The sequence below is a fragment of the Simochromis diagramma genome, unplaced genomic scaffold (assembly GCF_900408965.1).
Source record: "Simochromis diagramma unplaced genomic scaffold, fSimDia1.1 OVJJ01000746.1, whole genome shotgun sequence".
Classification (NCBI taxonomy): Eukaryota; Metazoa; Chordata; class Actinopteri; order Cichliformes; family Cichlidae; genus Simochromis; species Simochromis diagramma.
Window position 1 is genome coordinate 1606609 of NW_024386757.1, and position 23982 is coordinate 1630590.

Genomic DNA, 23982 nt, shown 5'->3' on the forward strand with positions numbered 1-23982 from the left:
CAAAAATACAACTCAGTACTTTGTAACATAACCTTTGTTGGCAATAACAGAGGTCAAACGTTTACTATAGGTCTTTACCAGGTTTGCACACACAGTAGCTGGTATTTTGGCCCATTCCTCCATGCAGATCTTCTCGAGAGCAGTGATGTTTTGGGGCTGTCGCCGAGCAACACGGACTTTCAACTCCCGCCACAGATTTTCTATGGGGTTGAGGTCTGGAGACTGGCTAGGCCACTCCAGGACTTTCAAATGCTTCTTACGGAGCCACTCCTTTGTTGCCCGGGCGGTGTGTTTTGGATCATTGTCATGTTGGAAGACCCAGCCTCGTTTCATCTTCAAAGTTCTCACTGATGGAAGGAGGTTTTGGCTCAAAATCTCACGATACATGGCCCCATTCATTCTGTCCTTAACACGGATCAGTCGTCCTGTCCCCTTGGCAGAAAAACAGCCCCATAGCATGATGTTTCCACCCCCATGCTTCACAGTAGGTATGGTGTTCTTGGGATGCAACTCAGTATTCTTCTTCCTCCAAACACGACGAGTTGAGTTTATACCAAAAAGTTCTACTTTGGTTTCATCTGACCACATGACATTCTCCCAATCCTCTGCTGTATCATCCATGTGCTCTCTGGCAAACTTCAGACGGGCCTGGACATGCACTGGCTTCAGCAGCAGAACACGTCTGGCACTGCGGGATTTGATTCCCTGCCGTTGTAGTGTGTTACTGATGGTGACCTTTGTTACTTTGGTCCCAGCTCTCTGCAGGTCATTCACCAGGTCCCCCCGTGTGGTTCTGGGATCTTTGCTCACCGTTCTCATGATCATTTTGACCCCACGGGATGAGATCTTGCGTGGAGCCCCAGATCGAGGGAGATTATCAGTGGTCTTGTATGTCTTCCATTTTCTGATGATTGCTCCCACAGTTGATTTTTTCACACCAAGCTGCTTGCCTATTGTAGATTCACTCTTCCCAGTCTGGTGCAGGTCTACAATACTTTTCCTGGTGTCCTTCGAAAGCTCTTTGGTCTTGGCCATGGCGGAGTTTGGAGTCAGACTGTTTGAGGCTGTGGACAGGTGTCTTTTATACAGATGATGAGTTCAAACAGGTGCCATTCATACAGGTAACGAGTGGGGGACAGACTAGCTTCTTACAGAAGACGTTACAGGTCTGTGAGAGCCAGAGATTTTCCTTGTTTGAGGTGACCAAATACTTATTTTCCACCCTAATTTACGAATAAATTCTTTACAAATCCTACCATGTGGATCCATGGATTTTTTTTTCACATTCTGTCTCTCACAGTTGAAGTGTACCTCTGGTGCAAATTACTGACCCCTGTCATCATTTTAAGTGGGGGAACTTGCATAATCGGTGGCTGACTAAATACTTTTTTGCCCCACTGTATGTCTTCCAACAACTGCTCACACTGTCAAGCAAATACACCGGACAATTACATCCACGCTCTTTGGTTCTTTCCACCAGTTCAGAAGTTTTGGCGCAAGATATGTGAAGACTTGCAGCTGAATAGTGTAGTGGTAAGACTACACACCTTTGGAGTGGGAGTCACAGATTCAATTCCCACCCGGTATCCAGTGAGGTTCCTGGCTAGACCCCCCGGGCTATGTTGGCAACCTGTCTGCAGCTCGGACACAAGAATTTCACTACATGTTGTACTCTGTATAATTATGTATGTGACAAATAAAGGTTGTTTGTTTATCAAAGTGTCTGAAATGTAACATTCCAGCCTCCCCTTTAGTGTGCTTGCTGGGCAACTTGGATGAGGTCACTGCAGAAATAAACACAGCCCACATTGTTTTTACGGCCCTATGCATTGCCAAGAAAACGGTCCTCATTAACTGGAAAAATAAAAATAATCTTAATTCTAACCAATATAAAAACCATCTAATAGATCACATTGGTCTTGATAAAGCCTCTTCCATCACATTTGATCAATCCCTCTGGGCTCCTTTGATCGGCTTCATCACCTAGTGAGGGTGGGGGGGTCATGGTTTGTTTCTGCCTTCGCTATTGTGGTTGATATGGGGGTAGGGACGGCCTTAGGGCGTCTGGGGATTCCCTAGGGACATTTACCCTGGAGGGCCTAACCCGGGGGTTGTGGCCATGACCTGGTTAGGGGCTCTGGTGGCTCTTAGATGGTGTTTTCCTTGTGGCTGCGTACAGCGGAGATGGGGGAGGGTCTGTGCTGGCGGACGTTGGTTACTGGCCTGGTAGCCTGGCTGCCCCTGGGTGGGTCTGGGACAGGCGTGGAGGCTTGGGGGTCTGGGGGTGCTGCGCCCCCGGGCTGGGGCTCTGGCTGGGCCTTGGGGGCTTGGGTCCTGGTTGTTGTGTCGCCGGGGTTGTGGGCGGGTGGGTGCATGGGGGCTCAGCCCCAGTGAGGGGGACCTCTGGTGGGTGCAGTTTTCTCTGCGGTGGGGTCGGGCACTGGGCTGCCCCGGACTCTGTGGGTGATACTGCTGTGGGCCCCAGTCTGGATGGGCCTGGGCCCCCTTGCCCTGGTTGGTTCCAGAGTGTGGGGGTGCCTACTAAGGTCAGCGGGGGAGCTGGCCTGCCCCTCCCTTTCTTCCCTCCCCATCCTCAGCTGCCTCCCTCTTCCCGCTCCACCACACCCACACACACACATGCAGGGCTTGGGGCACAGGTGTGTCACCAGGGTCCAGGGGAGGCACTACCCCTCTGTCCCCTTCTGGCCGCCTGTGCCTTAATTTTTTTCCGCAACCTAGTCGACCACATTACTCATACTCTCATAACCCATACATATAGGGCCTTGGGGTGGGCACGTTATACAGCGTCCAGAGGATGGTCGTGTATTCAAACCCACCTCTGGCGTTGGTACCCTCAATTTTAAATGCATATAGACACTAAGGGTTTTCAGGAGGAGCCGTGCTGTTCTCTGGCAGGAAGCACCATGCACTCCTGTGTTTTAAATGAACAGCACGCAGCAACGTTACATATGAGCGGGTGGAGGGAGGTTTGGGGTCTTCACTAACCCCCGTTCTGTTAACCGTCGGGGCTGTGGGGCTGGGAGGAGGTGCTGGCTGTCAGATTGGGGTCTGGGATGTGGGGCCTCCCTGCTACTGCAGATAAGGAGGCGGTCTGCTTTCCTCCACTCCAGAGAGAAGGGTTACATCTCCTGGGTCTGGGTACAGTTTGCCCCTCTGGGCACACGGGTACCTGGACCTGGGATATAGAGTATGTTTGGGGAGTGTGAATGTGTGTACAGTGTCTATTTGTATCTGTCTCCACGTCGGTTGAGTGCCAAGTATTTGTTTGTGTATATGGGGGTGGGAATGCAAGTTTGTGTCTGCGTGCGCCTGTTCGTCTGTGTCTATATGTCAGCTTGGGTCTTAGACTCCACCTCTCTGGGAACATCTCAGGCTCTCCGGGGCATGGTGGTGGCTGCGGGTGGCTAATGCCCTCAGACGTTGGTGTATTGGTGGTTCTTGGTGTCTGGGGCTGAGCGCTCATGTATGTACCAGCTTGTACCGATTGGCGGGGCCTGGCGCCTGTGGCCTGGCTGGGCCAATTCCGGGAGGTGAGGTGCCCTCAGGCCTCTGGCCTCTGGGCCTGAGGCCCGGTCCTCTCTGGCACAGCTGACTCTGGGGCCTGGATCTCCTCCATACCTGCTTCATCCCCTGGGGGATGGGGATATGGCTCCCCACACTCCCTAGCAGATTGATACATGGAGAAACCTTTTGAATACAAGCGTGCTGATCCACACAGGTGTGCACACAGGTGTACACACGGGTGTTCACAGACACAATCTATGCCTTACTTGGCTGCTACCTCAAAGCACATTGTGCGCTGTTGATCTTGCGTGCTGCACAATAACATGTAATATTTAGTATCTACTGTTAGCTAGTTTATTGTGATGGTGTTGTATTTATTATGTTGCTTTTTGTTTGTTTGTTTTCTCTTCTCTTCTCTTCTGTTTTTTTTTTTTTTAATCTCCATACAGGTGATCCAGGTGTTTTGTTTGTTTCTCTTTTTTTTCTCTTCCCCCCTTTCTCACCATCTCTTCTCCCCTCTATTTTTCTTTCTCTCCCTCTCTTTCTTTCATCCTTTCTCCCTGTCCTATCTCCCAGTCATGTCTGTCCCGTCTGTAACAACCGAAAATCAAATCAAATAAATACATAATTATAATAAAGGTCAATCAAATGGACCAATGTGGCAAGGCCATGATGATCCACTTGGTAAAGTAAATCCGCTTGGCATCTTTCTTGGCCTTCAGACAACATTCTGATGGCTAAAGATCCAAACGGGACAGGCAAAAAAAAAAAAAGAAAAAAAAGAAAAGCAGGTCAGACCTTTTGTAAGATCTGGTTTTGGTACATGCCTTTCTTACATCTAGGCTGGATTATTGCAATGAACTTTATTGTGGGGTTAGTGATTCATCTATCTTTTAACTGGAACAAAAAAGTCTAAGGAAATTACCTCCATTGTAATTTCACTTCATTGGCTACCTGTACATTTTAGGATCCTTTTAAAAGCTCTTTTATTGGTTTTTAAATCTCTTAATGGGCTGGGTATGGTATGGTACTGCTAAAATTACAAACATTCTGTCTCAGAGTGATGCTGAAAAACAAGTTCATGGTACTTCCAGGCAGAATCAAGTCTAAGTGATCATTCTCAGGTTGTTCTGAAAGCTCAATGAAAAGCAAGAGCACTGACAGGGACTAGAAACAGAGAGCTTTTTTTTTTTTTTTTTACATATTGGCTTCTCTTCATTGATTGAATGTCACAATGAAATGTAAAATTCTTCTCCTCACATACAAAGCCTGTATTAATCAGACTCTATTTTTTCTTATAGACCTCATAGTACCATATCTTGGTCTGCAGGCTTGTGGTTCCTAGTCGAATAGGAGGCATAGCGTTCAGCTTTCAAACCCGTCTTCTGTAGAAACAGCCCCAAGTTTTGTTTCAGGAGATGGACATCCCTATCTATTTTCAGGCTTATAACATTCCTGGTTCATAAAGTTTATATTTAGCTCCTGATCAGGTACCTCTGAATCCTCCCTTAGCTGCCTTGCAATAGGCCTAGTGTTTCTTTTTCAATCACTATGTGTTCATACGCCACTCTGTATTTCATTATTACTTATTATTAATCTTTGGCTCTCTTGCACAGTCCTGTCTCCTTCCCCTTACTTCCAACTCATCATGGCAGATGGCTAATCATAGGGAGTCATTTGTTGTGGTTTTCTTTCTGTTATTATAGGGTCTTTAACTTACAATATATATCACTTTGATGCAACTGCTGTCATGATTTGGTGTTATATAAATTATATAATTTAGATTAAATTTAACTAAATACAACTGAATTTACTTTTGTCATTATGCTGTGTATATTTTCTTCAAAACCACCCTACAATGACAAGTGTTCCTTTGAAATTAAAGCATCAGATTTAACAACAAGCCTTTTACAAACATATTAGAAAATGATAAACATAATTAGGTGATAGCAACTTGCTCTTTCTATATTATTACCTTGATAAAATGTTATTATACCACCATGGCCACATTTTAACCCCACTATAAAAAACTTGGCTATTAGGGTTTATGATTTATTTTTCCATTTTGTTTTGTTTTTTAAATACAGTCATCTCATTTTAACCCCAAAAATGTGACAAAATTAACTTATAGGTTGTTTCCTGATAACTTAAATACTGTTACTGTATACTGTTAAAATTGTTTGGGTTCCTCATTCATAGAGAAACACTAATGTCTTTCTTATTCAGCTACAAAATCCCACTGAATATAAAATAAATTCAGAATGTCACTTTTACAGAGCAAATCTTTAGAGAAAACATCCTTCCTGATATGCACGTTAAACAGGACAGTATGCCTGCCAATATTATCCATCCTCTTGTAGTGGACTTTAAAGGCCATGTTGGGAGATTGTCATGGTCTGGGGTAATTTGACCCAGTCTTTTAGAATTAATGGTGGTTTGTGATGCCTTTCTGTGTAATATTTTGATTTTCTATTTTTGAGTATCTTTTGGCTGATATGTTTAGTTATATATCTGTTTCCATGTTGTCTTGTCAAGATGTCTTGTCTCCCCTTCCTGTGTGTCATTCCAAGTCACCCCTGTTTGTCATGTTTATTCCATGTTTCTCCAGCACATCCAGTGTCTCTCTCTTGTGCTCTCACGTCCTCTTTCTCATGTTTCTTCCTCTCTCTCTCATCTACCTTTCCTCCTGTGTCAAGCTCATGTGGCAGTCTATGTCTCAGTGTTTCCTGTTTTCTTATAGTTGTCTCGTGTTTCATGTTTGGTTTGTCCAGTTTTGCTTCACCTGTGGCATCATGTTCATTTGTGTCAGCTGTGTTTCCACTTTCCTCATTGCCCTTCTGTGTATTTAAGTCCTTAGTTTTCCTTTGTTCATTGTCAGGTCATCTCTCTGTGTTCATGTTCAGTAGTTTTGCCATTTTCCTAGTGTTCAGGTTTTGCTTAGTTGTTCCCCAGTTTAGGTTTTAGGTTGTTTATCTCAGTGTTATTTTGCCTTTCTTTCTCATGTTTTTTCAGCTTTCAATAAACGGCTTGTTTTTTGTTAAAAACGGATTCCTGCCTAAAGCCTATGCATTTGGGTCGTCTTAAACAGATACAGGGTCTGCCACCACAGACCCGTGACAGAGATAGCTTTCCACTCCCTAAATGTGGATCAGTGAGCCTAATATTTTGCTGATTGCTTTTATTTGGAGAAAAAGGCCTGAAAAGAGACCAGGGAGATATTTTTGCTCACAGCAGTTTACCACCTACCTGAATCATTCCCATCTGTGAGCCCCACATTATAGGACAAACCTATGTGTGACTGCTCCACTTGGGTATTTATATACACCAGAGAAAACTGATGGATGAGTTTCACATGTGCTTCCCAGGAGTCTGCGGGATGTTTCCATTTTTAGACTGGGGAAAATGCTCTGTACAGCTCCTGGGAATAGAGTATCTCAGGTGCCAATGCTTCTTTTTTTATTTGATTACTTCACCTGCTTCTTCTTCACATTCTATGTTTAACAATAATTTAAAAAAAACAAATGGACTAAAATTATACAAAATATATATGAGTTTATTTTTTAAAGTAGACACATTATGGAGGAGGCTGCTGTAGACAATTATTTATTACATGTGGCTAAAAAGTGTACTGTGGCCCCAGTCAGAGAAGAAGAAATACACCGTGCAATATTATAGCTGCTTTGTTCCCCTTCTCCTTCATTTATCTCCACAGCATGTACTGTATCTTATTAGAGCTGTGCAAGCTTTAAAAGAGAAAAGTGGATCTGAGCAGCTTTGTCTTTTATTCTGTAATGTCACTGCCAGCTACCGTTTGCTTCATTCTACAGGTTTCTGTTTCAGTAATTCCTAAAATCAATGTGTCTGTGGACATGCTTATTGGATTTTATAACAATGCCATTGCAGCAATGCATTATTGTTTTAAACAGAGAGCTGATCACTTTTGATACTATAACCAAAAACTTTAAAACTGTTCCATTGTGAATATTTAGTTTTCTGGAACCATCATAATATTCTCCATACCTGAACAAAAAACAAAGAAATAAATAAAAACATTTTTAAAAAGAAATGAAAACAGGCTGTGTCTCATATTATTATGAGTCTATTGGAGAGCTAATGCAGACAGACAAACATTCAAACTCACATTTGCACTCATAAACACCAGCAGCATGTCTTTGGACCAACACGTTCTCATCCCAAAACGTAACATAAAGACGCTATGTGACAAATTGTCTGTATGTTACACTGTCGGCCACCCAACCTGTCTGTATGTTACAAGTTCAGAAACATGAGAACCATTTGAAATGAATCTGTACATTTATTTTACTTTCTCATCATGAATCGCTTTGGAAAACACCATCTAATAAGGTTGTGGTTAAATGAAAATAAACAGTATTACAGGAAGATAATAAAAAAATCATCCTGTAATCTAATTAGAAATGTATTTAATTGAATATTAATTTCATTGATTTAACCCCCAAAATTTCCATGCTCAGAGTTAGTATAGACTGCAAGTTTATTATGTTTCGGAGTTGGGCTTGCAGGCATTGTATATTTAACTGTACTGTAACTCCTTGAGCTGTGACACAAACAGAGATCATTCTTTAACATCTAAAGCCTGCAAAAGTAGTGGAGGACAATACTAATACATTTGTCCAGTTAACATAGTGTGGGAGCAATTCTGAAAACTTTTATTTAATTTAGAGGGGCACCAGTATCAATTGCAAAAATCTAAAAATCAAATTCCATGTATCCAAGAACAGACACACTACTTGTCCAATAGCCTGTGGGTACTACTGCTAGCTGCTTGCAGAGTTTGTCAAGACTTATTCTTTGGTTCAGTTTTTTAGTGTCTTTGTGTGAAATCTGAACAATCAAAAACTTTTATTTTCTCTCACTGCAGCCTTAAGCTGGGAGAACAGCACACTTTTTAACACACGCAAAGATGATGGACAAAAATAAGGATTTGGTTTATGGTAGGAAACATGTGATAAATGGTAAGATTTTAACCTTAGAAAGTGAACCAAATAGAAAAGTTTCTTCTTATTTTTATTAGCAGTAACCCTTATAAGATGATCAACAAAATAAGACACATCTTCTTGTAGCATCGATTTTCTGCCCATAATTTTCTTAAAAGTGCACAACTACGCCAAATGCAGACAGTAAAGCAATTTCTTAATTCAGTAAATGGAAGGAGCATTTCAATGGGAAATATAGGCTACTTTTCTCTCCAGATTTCTTGGAATGACAAATTATCTTTATCATACCAAATGAAAAACAAATAGCTATATGAACATAAAATTCAAACATAGAGAATCCCATTGTTTCTAAGTACTAATGGTTTGAAAAGCAACTCCTGTTTGCTCTGTATTCACCCTACAGCTAATACTGAACTAAAGCTAAGAAAATGGGAAAGTGTTGCTTAGGAACTAAGATCTAAAATGAGATTCACTATTTGATAAGCATACTATGAATGTTAATCCATGGGCCTGTTGCACACTAGAAACTCTGCTGTCAGTGATGTATGGAGAGAAATTTGCCTCAAAAGTGTGCATACAATATGATCCACAAACATAAAATAAAATTTACAAATTTGTACAGTGATTTGTGTAACTTTTGGAGACTCACAAATGTATGGTCAAATCCATAGAGGTAATTTGAACACAGGCAAATCTATTTTATAACTCTGCACATCCATACATCCACATACAGTTTAATTAAGGTAAGCTTCACGAATCTAAAATCACACGTAAAATCCCTCTCACTGACTTATGAATCCTTAAATTTGTGTGCACCAAGCGCAAGATACACACAGATCACATCACATGACCACATGGGGTTTTGAGACAAATTTCACACTGCCACCTTCCACAGATGTAAGAAGTGTAAAACTGGGACATGTGGTCTTTTTCGAAATAAACAGAACAGCTCATCATCCCTCTACTAGAAAATGCATTCATAACACTTTTGAGGCAAATTTCTCTCCATAGTGATGGAGGGATTGTAGTAATATGTCAAAATGCACAGGGTCTGATTTAAGGAACTTGTTTGGCTATTATGGCTACTACCTGAATAAAAAGGTAATTTGACAACAGCAGGTTCAACTAAATTGAGTTAAGTTCGCTTCAACAGTAACAGTTGCCTCAAGTTGTCTGACAGCTTAACACTAAGGTTTGCGTCTGCAAACCTGAATGAGTTAAAACAGCATCTGTGTAAATGACATGGTTGTCACTTCTGCTAGATTGTGAATCCTCTCTGTATGCTTTAGTCTGGCTGTGGGGTCAGGGATCTTAGGAATATCACTTTGCTGTCCACGGGTGATTACCTGTGCAGGTTGACCAGCAGCAGGAGCTTTAGAGTGACAGAGCCAGGCTCTGTACTGAGAGGAGGGCTTAGAGGGAAGCTATGGTGCCTATAGCCTACAATAATCTTGGCTTGCAGAGTTATCTCTGTTAGCTTCTCCCACCTGCTGTGCAGATTAGAGACACTGAGCTAACCACTCAGATGAAACACTTGAAAAATCTGAAGACTGCCAGAGACCCGAAAGGTGGCTGTGTCGAGAGCCCCAAGGATGAAAAGTCCATAGTAGGATAATCCTGTCAGTTTCTGTGCAGACACCATAAAGATGATGATGATCTATTACAATTGGATAAATGCTTTGCTATTAAAAAAATAAAATAAAATAAGAAAGAAAACATGTAAAGTGACTCAAAAATTCGACTTAAGTAATGCTAATAAAACTAAAGGAACTTAATTGATAACCTAAATATTTTCTCCTGTACAAAATAGTAGGGAGAACAAGTTCAAATTATATCTTACTGTCTGTTTTTCTAGTTATACTTTTATATAATTGCTATGATACCATCATTATGATATGCCTTAGGATTTTTTTCATATGTACAAAATTGTTAGGGTTAAATGGAATTCAATTCCATTTCAATTCCAGTTTCATGTCTAGTTTTAGTTTACCTTTTCATCAGCCTTATTAAATGGCTCATTTTCTGTTAAAATCTAGTTTTGTTCCACTCGTCTGCTTTTGCATCCACTATCTAACTTCACCTCAGTCTGCGTCTGTTGACTGTGACAGCAAATGGATTGCAATTGAGTGTTTAATCAGTTCTCAATACAATACAATTAATACAATTATAATAAAAACACTAGTCATCGAAACTTATTACATTAAAAAATAACAATCATTAGCATGGTAGACAAGTGTCTAATTCTGAAATTCAACTGTAGTTTTATGCACGTCTCTTAAAGAGGCACTTGTATTCATGCAAGCTGAAAATGAGATGATGGTGGTAAACAGTGTAGTAGAAGTGAATTCCACCTGACTGTCGCCTCACAAATACTCTCCAGTACTCCTTCCTTTTTTGTAGCTAGCCAGTTCTGTGGTTGATGAATATAATGTGTTATTCAGGGACTAGCAATTGCAATTGGGCAGTTTAGACATCAGTTCCTTTCTGTATCGAAAAGCAGTAAAACATAGGTAAGTTCCAAATACCTCGCTACCTTACTTGTCTGTATTGTACTTACTGCCCCAGGCACTCATCTTTTGGGACAAATATGTCAGTAAAAAGAAAACAAAAACAAAAAGACAAATGAGATGATGGAAAAATGCTGTTAGATCTCTGTGTAGAAACTGTTTCAAATTAATATAAAGTTACAAATCAATGCAAAACCTTGTGACAGTGATCATCTTTAAACGAAAACACATGATACAAGGTGCCCACACACACACACAGACAGATATATATATATTGAATTACCACTGTATTGTGTTTCTAAGTGATCCCATTATTCTTGAGCCTCACAGCAATTACGATGCATTCAAAGACTCAAATGATGTGTAACAAGAGATCAGAAACAGTTTCTGCTTGCTCCTTTCACTCATAACTGCTAGACTAAAAGAGAGGAGGATTCATTTTAAAGCACCGGCATTTTGTCTCACCTATGCAGGGGGGAAATTCTTATCGGTCATAATCCTGCAACTTGATTTTCCAGCTGCAACTTCATACACATTTTCCCTTTTAGTTCATGCTCATGTGTTTGTAATGAAATAGCATAAAGACAAATGTTTTTTTGCATCTCTCTTAGTGTAGAGCATGGTTGATCATTTACAAAACCATTTGTCTTCAATCTCTATACATGTAAGGAGTGAGTGCAAGTTCTAAGTTTTGCACAACTCAGAAACATCCAGTTATTCCACAGTAAATGTAATTATTTGAAATGTAGACTGACACTTAAATGCATTAAATATGATACTTTAAAAATTAGATACATTATATTTATTTGATCAATGGAATTGAGAGATGATCCTGTCTCACTCTCCCTTACTGGCTTAGTTGCAGAGTTACCTTTTTTTAATTTATTTATTTTTATGTCTGCCTTTTATGTTAATCGTCATGAGCCAAATACAGCATGGGGAACCTTTTGACAATGTTTTTTTTTTTTGGTCTACATTGTGTATTACACAGCAACACATATGTTTTCGCCTTACTGTAAACATTTTCCAATGTATTTTTTATTATTTCAGAGGGAAAGATTTACTACAAGATATAAGTCCCTGAACAATTAGGCTGACTATATGTGTTCATCAGCCATTTCCCTGCAATTTTGTTAGCCTCTCTGTAACTCCGATCAATTTTTTAGCTGCATCAGAAGTAAGCTACAGACCTAGTCCACCAGTAGCAACAGTCTCACCAAAATTTCTCTTTTTTTCTATTGCATCTCTGTAATAATGTGGCAACAATGGGATAAAAGGTGGAGATAAGGTAATAAGATGGCAACAGCAAGATGTTACCACTTAATTACCAAATTAATTATTTTGTATCAACAGCTTTATAGATGAATAATTTAATTTATGTAACTGGGTAATGACAGGCAAGAAACTGGGGCTATTAATGTGGAACCAAATGTGTCTCCGTGAGATATATATATATATATATATATATATATATATGTGCGCAGGCTGGGCTAATGGGTGAGTTAAAGCCTGAGTAGCTGACTGTAGTGACGATTTTAGCAGCAGTGTATATATGTATTAATGCCCGTGTTACGGCAAAATGCCCGAGTAACGAAATCCGCTGGCTCTGATTGGCTGAGCCTACAATGCCCACAATGCCTTCCGAATCATGTGACAACCCCTTGGCTTCCGTACTTGCGCTTCGCTGTTCCACTTGAACGACGTATTGTTGTTCTAGTTAGCAATTAGCCTATAGCCTATCGTTCAGCATTGCCTCAGTCAAAATGCGCGATGGGTGCTTCGACTTACGAAAGACCCTCGGGAACGAATTAATTTTGTAAGTCGGGGTTCCACTGTATGTGTATATATATATATATATATATATATATATATATATATATATATATATATTATGTCTCTTTCTGGAAACAAAGTGAGGATCATATTATTCATATTATATTCTCTATCTTAAAAACACACAACTTTCATCTGGTCTTTGCCTCCTATCCCCAACTACTTTAATAGTGGGAGAGTTAGGATCACCTGCTCTTTGAACACAGTCACACACTTTCTTAAGAGCCACTGTTATTGTAATCCTAAATTCCTTGGGCTGATCCAATCATTCCCATCCACTAACTGTGTGTTAGTATGCCTGGGGTCAAATTATACAGCACATCAGCAGTCTGAGCTGACTATGAAGGATATTAATGTCATGGTTCTGGGTCACTGACCCAGTGTTTTAAGTTTATTGTTATTATTTTCTTGTTTCTTCCGTTTTGTATTAGTTCTTAGGGTTTGAGTCTTGTGTTTATTTTTTCTGTTATTTGTGTCTCTGAGTTTGTGTTTGTAAAACAGCCTGTGCATTTCATGTTTTACTTTGTAGGTCTGTGTCTCGTTATGCCCATTAGTTCCAGCTGTGTCCACCCCTGCGTGTCATTTCCCCATTACATGGTTTGTATTTATAGTGTGTATTTGCCTTTGTTCATCGTCACTCCTTGTGTGTAATTTGGTATCTCTGCGTCTCTCTGCTCTTCTTTCTCCACGTCTTCCCTGCGTGATTCCCCGTGTCCTTATGTTTTTCAGGTTTGTTTATTAGTTTTCCCAGTAGAGGCTTTAGTTGCTCCCTGTTCCTTATTTCCTGTCTTGCACTTTGCTGTCACTACAAATAAACGCTCACTCACACCACTGCCAGTACCTGCATTTTGGATCCTTTTCTCACTTCACCACACGACTGCTGCCCCAGCCGTGACAGTACGGAGCGACCACAAAACATGGATCCAGCGGACTTCCCTGGGGAAAGTGATCTGGTGCAAGTACTATGCCTGGTGGAATGAATAACCCACAACTCAAATACAAGAGTGAAGATTGTGGGAATAAACGCGATTGAAGCAATCCTGGAGGGAAATCTCCATCTCCGCCAGGTCAGAGGATTCACGAAGTTAATTGCCGATCGCATACAACCCGGGAGGCAGTGCAAGCTCAGGAATTAGTGGACTTTGTCTGGCAGCAGCGGACAACGGCCGTTCCGGAGCAGTCGCATCAGTTTCACCCGCCAGAGGTGTTGCCTGGCCCGTCGGAGCAATTGGCAGGGAGGAAGCGACGTTTTCGCCACCAGCGCGATACCCCACAGCCGGATTTTGGGACATTTAAGCAGCCGGCTGTAGTGAGTAAAACGGACAATTTTTCCACCATCTCTGACTTTGAGACAGTTTTTTCTGGGGCTGTGTGTTTTGGGACAGGGAAGAATAATGACTGTAATTTCCCTACTTCACCTGCTCCACTGCCGCTAAAATCGTCACTACAGTCAGCTACTCAGGCTTTAACTCACCCATTAGCCCAGCCTGCATCTTTTCCATTAGCCCGGTAACCTGTTCAGCCATTAGCCTCACCAGTAGCACAGTTATCTGTTCAGCTACCTGCCTCCTCATCTACTCATTCCTCTATTTTGTCACCTGTACAGCCTTCACTTTCACCTGCCTCTGTACAGGAGGCTATGGCTATACAACCCATTAAAGACTGCTTTTCTACCTCCCATACAGAGCAGAGAGACAAACATATTAACACTAAACTGGTTCCTCAAAAGCTGGCCTGTTCAGAGACTTTTACTCACTCCAGGGCTTCCCCAGAGGTTGATTTTCAGCCCTCAGCCAACTCTGGACCCCTGGAGGCTCAGAAGCCAGCTGAGGACAGCACCCAGCTGTCGCTGCCTGACCACGGTCAGTGCTCTGCGCAGCTGCAGTCTGCTTCATGTGTTCCAGAGGCCCCCGTGCCTCCGAGTTTTGCTTTGTGTGTGCCAGAGGCCCCCGTGCCTGCTGGTTTTGCCTCATGTGTGCCAGAGGACTCCGTGCCTGCTGGTTTTGTTTTGTGTTTGCCAGAGACCCGCTGGCTCTGTGATTGTTCTTGCTGGAGGGTCCGTCCGGCCATCACCATTGCCTGCAGCTTCGCTGGGGGGTCCGAGGGGCCCGTCCGGCCATCACTGTCACATGCGGCTTCCACGCAGTCGCCTGCAGCGCCACCACCTGCAGTTTCCACATCCTTGTCTGCAGCTTCATCCTCGCCTGTAGCATCATCCTCTCCTGCAGCATCATCCCCGCCTGCAGCATCATCCTCAGCTTCAGCCTCGACTGCAGCTTCAGCCTCACCTGCAGGACATCATCGCCGTCGTAGATGCCCTCCCAAACAGCGTAGCCACCGCTGCCTTCCGTGTGGTCGGCCTCCGGACCTGCTTCCTCGCCGCTGCTGCCTTCCGCGCGGTCGGCCTCCAGACCTGCTTCCTCGCCGCCATCTTCCACACGGCCAACCTCCGAGAGGGTATTGTGATGAACTGGCAACCACTGGGTCGCCCACCAGAACTGTTTCTATGCTGTCACAACCTTCTGCGGGGCCGACCTCCTGAACTATTTCACTCTAGGGTGCTGTGCTGTCGCCCTCCGGGTCAGCCACCTGAACTGTATGACCTTCTGTGCCATCAGCCCCCGGGTCTGTCTCTACAACTTTGTTTTGGACTGTTGTTGGGCTCTGGGGTGGGTGAAGAACCTTGTGTGTGTGGACTTCTAGGGCTCCGTTTTGGTTCTGGTTCAGGCCCTCTGTCCTGAGGCCCCCACCGTCCACCCGGGTCTGGTGATTTGTTTTGGGGCTGTCGGGAGCCAGCCCTTGAGTTTGTGTTTGTAAAACAGTCTGTGCATTTCATGTTTTACTTTGTAGGTCTGTGTCTCGTTATGCCCATTAGTTCCAGCTGTGTCCACCCCTGCGTGTCATTTCCCCATTACATGGTTTGTATTTATAGTGTGTATTTGCCTTTGTTCATCGTCGCTCCTTCTGTGTAATTTGGTATCTCTGCGTCTCTCTGCTCTTCTTTCTCCATGTCTTCCCTGCGTGATTCCCCGTGTCCTTATGTTTTTCAGGTTTGTTTATTAGTTTTCCCAGTAGAGGCTTTAGTTGCTCCCTGTTCCTTATTTCCTGTCTTGCACTTTGCTGTCACTACAAATAAACGCTCACTCGGACCCCAACCAGTACCTGCAGTTTGGATCCTTTTCTCACATCACCACACGACTGCTGCCCCAGCCATGACAATCAATAACCTTTTTTAACTTCTTAATGTAATTTTTTTTTTTACTTTTATTTTTACTTTTATAAGTAAAATGCTCTACTGAGTCAAGTCTGCTACCTGTAACTGACCCTTCATCATGGGCACGATAGGTGCAGCAGTGCTCCAGGGGGCCGTTTGCACAGGTCCCGGGTCTGCTTTTCTTCGCCCTGCAGTGAAGTGGGGGAAATAAGAGTGCTTACTGAGCAAGAAGTCCTGGCTCTCTCCTTCCAGGGATAATCTTTTACCTCCCAGTCTCACATATCCCATGCCTTCTACTCCCTCATGCTTCATCTGACAACATGTCACTCACACACAAAAGGGCTTGGAGGAACTATACACCGCAAAGGCCACAGTCAGTGGAGCCATTTACATGGCTTTGCTGGCTGTTCTGTGTGGCCATCCATCCTTCCTTTTTATTTATACTGTCACATCTATACATTATATCTCACCCCCTTTTTTGTATCTCAAAATTTAAGATTTAGCTCCATTTATTAATATTGCATTAGTCCAATGGTGAGTCAGTGCACTGGAATTTCATTCTAATGCACACTAACTGATGTGTCTTCTAAATAACAGTAAAGTAGCTATTCTATTCTCTTCAATTTTACACACGCACACACACACTGATTTACATAACAGAGTGGAAGAGAGTACAATCTCTAAAGAGGGCTTGCAAATGTGACACAAATCTCCTAGCAACCACATCTGGGACCATTAAGAAGGCTGGGTGTGTGCAAGTGATTGCTTTAACGACATGACAGAGAACGAAAGAGGCTTATAAAGGATGGCGTTGCTGTGAGTGTGAATCAATTGGAGATTGTTCTGTTGTAAGTTGTTAATACTCTCATAAAGGCAAGCTGCTGCCATTGCTATTCTATGAACTGCCATGGCAGTTCTTTCTTTTAAGTAAGTAGATAACCTGGAAAACTATTTTACCACTTGCAGTTAATCTTTACATTTTATTCAATGACTATAAAATAAAAATTTTATTAAATTCAGTCAATTTTAAGTCAATTTTGACTTTTTCGTTCCTGGATTCAATTCAATACAGAAATCAAACTGATTAAGAATGTGGAACAGATGTAGTGGGGACACTTGTTGGAAAGTCAAAAACAGTTTCAATTTTTGATTCAGTTTTATTTATATATTGCCAAATCACAACAGCAATTTGCTCAAGGTTCTTTATATTGTAAAGTTAAAGAACCTAAAACAATACAGAGAAAATTCCAATAATCAAATGGCCCCTATAAGCAAGCCCATGGTCATGGTTATAACAAAGGCTTATTTATGCATGTAAGCCTTTGTTATCAATGCATTTTTTTTTTTCAAATTTCAGATGTGGGCCACTTGCATTTGTGGTCCCAAATCACTTCACTTCAATGTCGTATTCTGAATAAGGAAACTTGTTGTGCAGCGGTTTGCGTGATTAAAAACAAAAATACCAACACACTAACACTTACATACTGTAAATGTTATAGGGTGACAGGCAGGTACACCCTGGACAGGGCACCAGTCAATCTCAGGGCTAACACAGAGAGACAGACACACCCACCTATGGGCAATTTAAAATAATCAGTTAATCTAACTGCCCGCACTACAGTTCTCAGAACTGTGGGAGCAAACTGGAGTACCCCCTGATAAATTCTTTTCCTTCTTTAGTGATCCCGGGGACTGGCAGTAGAGAGTGGAGTGGAGCCAGCTGGAAAGCTGGTAATGGAGAATTCAGAGGTGCCAAACTGGAAGCATTGTGTGTGCCATGAACGTTAAATAAAAACCAACCAAACAGTTACGTTGCGCTGTGTCGGTCCAAATCTTTCACAGTGTAGAAGTTAAGAGCCCATTATTCATGTAAAGTTTTTAATTTGTCTTTTTATTTATATTCAAATAATAATGTATAATATATGGATTATAAATGTCAATTCATAACAAGGATTCGTAAAAGGGACAAACTTTGTAGAGGAAAACAAATGCTGTCACTAGCAGTGTAGGCCTCTTTTTTTACTGTTGGTAAATGTATTTCTCTTTACTTTGCTGTATAGTTAATTAATTAATTGTTACATTTTTAAAAGAGAGAGGCTTATATGGGACTGTCATGGAAGATCTTTCTCAGTGGTTTTGCTGCTGTGCTCTATACTTTATATGTAACGGCCTCTAGCATTGTTTGTATATGCAGAGGCAAGTAGAGAGACAAGTCAACACACCCATCAAGCATATGAAGTCAGGCTAAAAATCTCTTTCACTAATGTGCAAAATGTCTTAAAAAGATGACTGAAAATAGCAATTGCAACTAAATTGATTCCACCACTTTAATAACTGACATTAATACCTTAGGTATTATTCTTACATAGTATATGTACGTGTGTATGTGTTACATCATCATCATCATAATCATCATCATCATCAGCGTGATTTGAAAAATGGGCATAAAAACATTACATGAGTGTTGTGCAAGAACATTTTGCTTGCACAATACACATGTAATGAGTTACTGGTCGCTGGCTGCGACACTCATCTTCACACTGCAATTCAAGGAGCTCCAGCTGCAGCTGATTCTGAGCATCATCAGGGTCAATGGAGAAGGGAGAAAAGAAAAACAGTATGTCCTCACATAACACATGTGACAAGTGTTCTTTCAACCAAAAACGCCAAATCTGCTAGCCATACACAATCTGACAATTTGTGTTTTGCTTGTCCCTGTTTCAGCAAAAAACTGTACAATTTCCTTCTTGAGAAAAAAAAATCACTGTATTGTGGATCCCCAACTGAGCCACCTCACAAAATTTTATATATTAGATCTTCATATTTAGCACAAACAGGACATGCTGAAACCAGTGGTGGCACAGGGTTTTGTAAGAAATGAAATTAATGGTTTTCATGGGTTTCATAACATGATTAAATGTGAGATGTTTCAAACAGATATGTTTGATGTTTGTTTCATACTTGTTGGAGAATTATACAGTGATTAAGTAATAGTGTTGCGTCCTTCTTCAGAGACTTACAGATCAGTGTGGACAGTCCACTTCATTCACCAGCCATGACAAGTATGCCATCAGTAATAATCCAACTAACTTTACTCCATGGTAGCTTTATAAGTCAACATCATTATCATTAAGTATGCTGATGACACCACCATGGTTGAGCTCGTCACTGATGAAGATGGGACAGCTTTCAGGGTGGAAGTAGAGAACTTGTCCCGGTGGTGTTCAGAAAATAATCTGAAACTGAACATCCTTAAAACAAAAACACTCATAATGGATAAGAGGCAAGGCCAGGTCAACTCCCCTCTCTTTATAAATGGAGAACGGATGAAATCTGTCTCCACTTTAAGGTTTCTGGGCACCCACATCTATGCTGATCTCACCTAGACCTACAACATCAATGCCCTGGAATAGAAGCTCCAACAGCTGCTGCACTTCTTCCGTGTGCTGGGGAACAATAACCTGGATCACAAGCTGCTGCTGGCCTTCTATTGCTCCTCAATGGATAGTGTGCTTTCCTATTGCCTGGGTGTTTGGTATGCAGGAACCACTATTGAGAATAGGAAGGCTGTATGGAAGGTAATTAACACTGCCCAAAAATCATTGGTTGCCCTCTGCCAATCCTGGAGGCCATCACCAGATCCTACTATCTCAGGAACACCAGGGCCATCGCAGGTGACCTCTTGCACACTGCCCACCACCTGTAAGATCCGCTGCCCTTAGGAGAATCAGGTCCCCCACCACCAGACTCACAAACAGCTTTTTTCCTTGGGCCATTCAGACTGTTGGCAAACACTATCCCCCCACACCCCACCCCTGCTCACCCACATTACCAATCTTAGTCATGATCTGAGTAACCCTCATCACTCAGAAGCAGTGCAAAAGAACTTGGTCTGAGATCTGAAGAGTCCTTGTGTGACTGGTCTAAGCACTTTGTTCTCCAATTTGTGCCTTTCTATTGTTTTGTAATTAATATATGTATATATTGTATATTGCACCAAATATTCATGACCATTAATGATCATTGATGAAATTGACTGCCGAGTCCAATGTTAGCTAGTGGTGCTAGTTGCAGTCTTTATGCAAAAGTACTTCATGCAAAAAGACAAAATGGGCATTTGTGGGTTGACCAAGAGTTAACCAATAGTGATTTGTTTGGTTAACTGCTGGCAATAATTTTATTTATCCAGATTATGTTGAGTTCCATCATGGTTAAATGCTCTTCTGTAAAGGTTATGCACAGAGGTAATTTAAACTACCTTAAAAATAGACTTTTGCTGTTCACAGTGTTAATATATGGAGACATTAGCAAAGATCAACACTTATGTGGGGTGGTGAGGACTCCTACTGTTGTTTTTCCAGTTTGTTCCAAGATGCTGGATGATGTTGAAGTCAGGGTCTGTGCAGACCAGTCCAGCTGTTCCACATCACACTCAGAAATCATTCTTCAGTGCTCTTCGTGGTGTGCAGATAAACAGACATTTTGATATGTTATGGGGTGGCTGCAGCTCAGGAGGTCATCATGATTGGAAAGTTAGTGGTTTGATCCCTGATCCCTCAGTCTGCATGCCAGGTATCCTGGGGCAAGATACTAACCCCCAGTTGTTCTATATATTGCACCATTTACATGTAAGCAAACTTTTAAATCATAACATATATGACATATATGATAGTTGATGTGTGATGGTATTGTATCTTTTTTTAACGATGAGATTGTGAACCAAGTCAACGTATCATCCACTCTGCCCCGAGTCTCGCATTGGAGAAAGAACAAAGAATGATGATGAGGAGATGACTACTAATGAGTAAAGGTAGCCAAGATATTCTAGCGAATGCAATGGCAAAACATGGCCAAAGTATCTAAAAAGCAACCAACAGCACCTATTATTTAAAAGGAAAACTCACAAATAAAAGAAATGACAAATGTGAGAACAGTGTATACCTGCCCTCCCTGGACCTGGGTTTTTCCCTGAACCTGGTTTCTTCCTGGTGAAGGGGAGTTTTTCCTTCCCACAGTCCCCACAAGTGCTTGCTCACAGGGAGTCATGTAATTAATGATGCTTCTTTCTAATATTGTAATATCAACATTTCTTCTTGATTGGACCGATAAAGACTGCTGATTTTAATGTTCAGAGATCAATTATTTAACATTACAAATATTAATACGTTTGCCAAGTTAGGGATTTACTGGTGTTTATCTAAAATACACCAATGAGCTAAATTAGTACTTCATAGCGATCTAGGAAAATCCAACCAATTTCTTAACTGATAATTCAACTTGGATGGGGTTCTGGTAGTCATTTCCAATAAGTCACAGGGAGAAGCAGGATCTCCCTACAGAGGTTAGTAGCCCATCACAGCACTAACACACAGAGACAGACAATTCACTTTCACATCCAAGCACAGTTAACGTTAGAATCACCAGTTAACATAACAAGCATGACCTTGGACTTGTGTCACAGCTTAAACCAATAACTTTTAGTTACTTAGTGACAGCCCTAACTGAGCTAACCACTGAAACACCATGATGCCCCACTCACAGACTATATACTGTTTTTTTTTGTTGCTTCTTACTGCAGGACTGGTCAATTAGATTTAAACATCCTGGTAAATTCTCCCTTCTGAGTTTGAACGTTTTAGTCAAAATTTGAAGAGGATAACTACGAAAGTGTCTTTAATGTTACTGTTGATATTATTCATAATTTTGTTGCTGTGGCAAGCTGCTACATCTATGTCTGATTATCATTTACATGAGGATGCATGTCCTTTAAAGACATCCTCTCTCACACACACACACACACACACACACAAACATACTCACTAGGTAACCCTAGGGAAGCCCAGTTTTAAACGTTTATTGACTCGGGTCAAAGTGTGTGTGTTGCTTCCTGGGAAGAAACAGGAAAAAGACTGCATCAGTTGCTCAGTGTCTCTGTGCCTCTATATCACCCTCATCCCAGATCCTCACCCTGCTGTTTCTTAAGAAAATGAAGTCTTACTTGAGTTTGAACAGGTGAGCTAGAAACCTTAACAATACAACACCGAGTATATAGTTCACTTCATCCAGCAGGCATCTATCCTATTTAAGCCAGAGCTCTCTGCTTTCTACTGCGGGACGTTAATCACTTAATCTTCAAGTCACTTCCACTGCAATTTCTCTCAATTATTCCCAGGATTTCCCACTTGCCATACAAAGTGATACCTATTTTTATGCCTCAGCCTGACAGCCTTTGTGTGAATTCCAGAGATATCAACAAGGGGAGTAGGAAAGGAAAAACGAGAATACTGATTCAACCAAATCTCTTACACATTTGCAACTGCCTTTAAGTTATTGTAGCACCTGTGAGGGTCAGACTTGTTGAGGGACTCATTTAATTCCAGACAGCAGCCATTGTATAATTTTTTTTTTTTTAAAAGTCTTTCTTTCAACAAAGATACAAAGCTTCTGCCCTTGTTATGCCATGGCGGTTATATCCCAATAGTATCAAGTGTTTCCATGTCAGTCTAGTGTATGCTCGTTCTATGATTTTAGCTTTGATGGTACTTTATGTAACTTTATGACACCCTTCAGAGATATTATTTTAAGCGCATTAATTAATTTAATGTGTGTATGTGAGTATAAGGTATAATACTGGAATTTATTACAATAACTGCATTCTCTTTTACTACATATTGTTATTCAATAACAGTTTAGCATTATGAATATGAGAAAATTTAATTTCTTATATCAACAGTGAAATTAACAATAGAAAGATTTAATATGTAGATATCACTTCCTGATATCACTCACAGAACTCAACCTATTACACTATCCCTTTCTGGTAACCATGTGGAGAAAACCAGTATGTTTTTGTTCATCACACCAAGCGCTTCCCTGGTCCCCGGGTTCCCCTGGCTGAATACACACAATCCAAACATAGACTGGTTTAAGTGTTGTTGTCCTAGGTGGAGTTTGTGATGCTACAAGTACTGTTTGCCATCAGTTTTTTGTCCACAACTCAGTCTGTTCTAGTTGAGCCGCCTGATCCAACTTCTGTCCCTGCAGTGTATCATGACCTAGCAGAAGTGCTTAGTAAGGATCTAGTCCTCCCTCTCACCACACTGTCCTTATCACTGTGGCATAGACTTACTCCCCAGGTTTTTTGGTGTTTTTTTGAAAAGAAAGAAGTTGCTCCATTCATGCATAGATTATTGCGCCTTAACAAGATCACAATCAAAAATAAGTATCCTCTCCCTTGTGAATTAGTCTGACTCGAACGTCAAGGAAGGTGGTAGGTAAGCAGACTGAGCAGACATTTTGGGTTTCTGAGAGGAGCAATTTTTTTTTTTACAGTAACCTCCATTATATGTGAAACTTAACAAAACGCAACCATAGCAACTAAATTAACAAAACTCAAAAAGCACATTATTCAGTAACACAGCTCATCTCTCCTCCCTCATCTGAATCAAGCAGAGACTGATTATATATAGGGCTATCAATTTACCTTCAATTAGTCTAGCCAGTACCACTAACTTGAGCCGAGGAATCTAAAACTCAACACAAATGACTGAGAATTACATAAAGCTCCCCACTAAATGGCTCTATATAAGAAAACATATTCAACAAATCCCTTTGTATCCCGAAACAAACAAAATAAATCCTTCCTGTGGTAAAAGAAACCCCTCCTTTTGGTTTGACCAGGTGACATCAGACATGACATCATCAGTGCTTTAAAAATCAGGAAATGCTGGGCAGGCCTTTCTCAAACCTGACCTACATGAAGACTGACAACAAATAAACAATGTAAGTATGCACAAATGAGTAATTCTGCAGCATTACAAAATTAGTATTTGGTCATGCCCTTACCAATGTTACCAATGCCCCCACTGTGTTTCAGGCCCTGATCAACGACATTATCAGAGATTTCATGAATCATTTTGTGTTTTTG

General features: G+C 41.3%; 1 long non-coding RNA gene across 1 annotated transcript; it reads left to right on the forward strand.

The window, feature by feature from the left end:
- Window positions 1–5828: 5828 nt before the first annotated feature.
- On the forward strand, window positions 5829–23612 carry LOC120730867. The gene is made up of 3 exons (XR_005695232.1): window positions 5829–5839; window positions 13845–13854; window positions 23505–23612. It is a non-coding gene; the product is annotated as an uncharacterized LOC120730867 (long non-coding RNA).
- The last annotated feature ends 370 nt before the right edge of the window (window positions 23613–23982 follow it).